Genomic DNA, 2138 nt, shown 5'->3' on the forward strand with positions numbered 1-2138 from the left:
AGGACACATTTGCCTGCTACCCTTTCTGTATTACAGCACCCTGTGTCCATACAATGAAATATGCACAGTTTATTCAGAGAGGAGGAGTAGGGGGATTACCTCACTCACTATGGATGCCAGAGCAGCCCACAAGAGAAAGGAAGTGACTAGCATTTTCTCTTAGCCTAAAGTGCATTTTTATCTGTGTCTTTGCTGTACAAGTATAGTAATTTGCTGTCAGGTAGCATCTAGAGGGCATTATAAAGAGAGGGGCATTATGCCTCCTTTAGGGGGAAACAAGCACACCAGAGTCAGACACCAGACATCCCATGTGCAAAGGTAACACACCCTCACACTGTTACAAATTACTTGTACAGGCTTTTTTTTTTACACTCCAAGCTTTCACTTGTTCCCCATCTTACTTGTCTATATCAACATACCCCAGACTCACCCCTTATCCAGGCTCCATTTCCATCATCCACACAAATTCTCAGGAAAACCAGAGCTGGAGACAAATCTATCTAAAACTGTTCTGACACATCACTAAGCCAAAGGCTATATGCCCTGCAATGGTACATGGACTCAGCAGCCATTATTTGTGTTCACTGCAGCTTTCTGGAGCTTTCAGAGCAAAGAATTTCCACTGCAGCACTCACAGCACAGAATGAACTGAGGGAGACATTTCCAGTCAAACTTGAGTCTTCATACTCTTGCACCTTCCCTGCTGCTGGGCCTGAGTGGTGGCTGCAGTCTGCATGAAAAAAAAATTTCCAGGTTTAAAAACTGAAGCTGAAGACTCAGTTTAAATTTTGGTATGATTATTTCTTCAGTTCTCACAGATGGCAGAGAACCAGGCCCTTGAGGAAACAGCTGCTGGGTAGCTGTGACAGTGTGTGCCACAAGAGTGCTTTGCTGTGGGCCTGGCACAGAGCACCCTGTGCAGGACACAGCCTTCTGCACTGCCCAGCAGTAAAAAGCCCCTGTGGTGGTCAAGCTCTTTACCACCTTGAATTCTTAGATTTCAAAGAAATTCTTGCAGACTTTAGCATTGTCAAGGGCCAAGCTGCAGCATATTCCATGAGACCTGCTCAGCCCTGCAACTACTGTTACTGTCCTAAATAGGCTAAATTTACTTGTGATATATAAACTCAAATAACAGACACACCAATCAGACAGCAACATGGAAGAGAACAAAAGGCATCAGCAGAACTTCTGAAGCACAAGCTCCAAGAACAGTGGTTCTCCAGGTATCAACTCATTTCTGATCTGCCTGGAGTAAGTCACCAGGCAATCTGGAAATTTAAATTTTAGTTGTATCTTAAAAGGTAACAAAATGTTCTTTATTCTCACCTTTATTTATCTGATTAAGACTCTACAGAAATACTGACATTCCTGAAGCGCTCACTGCTATGTGCTGGTATTGTGCCTTTATGTGAAAGGAGAGAAAGAAATTACTAAAATTCTTCTAAGTAACTTGCAGTCATCTTGTTTCAAAAAATGAATAATCAAAACACAAGGAATAAAAGGGGGTTTTGTCTCCAGAGCAGGAAGGGAAGTATTTTTGAAACCTAAGAATTTACAACAGGGCCTAGCCATGAGCCTATTGGCATCTGTGTCTTGATCCAAATGAACTCTGAGATGTCTGTTCTCCCAGAGGACATGTACTGTTAAAAAAAAAAAAATTAAAAATCCACGACTGCTTTTAATCTACCTGAAATATGGGAAACAGACACAGCATATTTTGTACTTGTTTTATACTATCCATGTTCCTTTTAGCCTGCTGCAGCATTATTAGGATATTTCTGTTCCTGTATCACAGCATATAACTAACATTTCCCAGAAAACCCACCCAGGGCCATACAAAGCCATCTGCTTTCAAGTTAGCAATGAATTCTTCTTACAGATACAGGGTACAGAACAGCTCACACTGTCACTCCAACAAATTACACTGCTGTTTATTTAAGTAATAAAGGCATTTGTTCCAAACAGTTGGGGCTTTTTCCAGCATTTGTTCTCCACATGTGGTTTGCTTCCTCAAGTGTTGATTTTTCATAGTTAAGAGACTTTTCCCTGCCTTTTATCCACCAGGCTAATTGCATTCTTACCCTTTTGTGCTAACGAGAGCTGACATGCAGTGCTCTCGGTGCTCTGCAGAGCAG

Source organism: Catharus ustulatus, chromosome 9 (assembly GCF_009819885.2).
Source record: "Catharus ustulatus isolate bCatUst1 chromosome 9, bCatUst1.pri.v2, whole genome shotgun sequence".
In the NCBI taxonomy this organism is placed as follows: domain Eukaryota; kingdom Metazoa; phylum Chordata; class Aves; order Passeriformes; family Turdidae; genus Catharus; species Catharus ustulatus.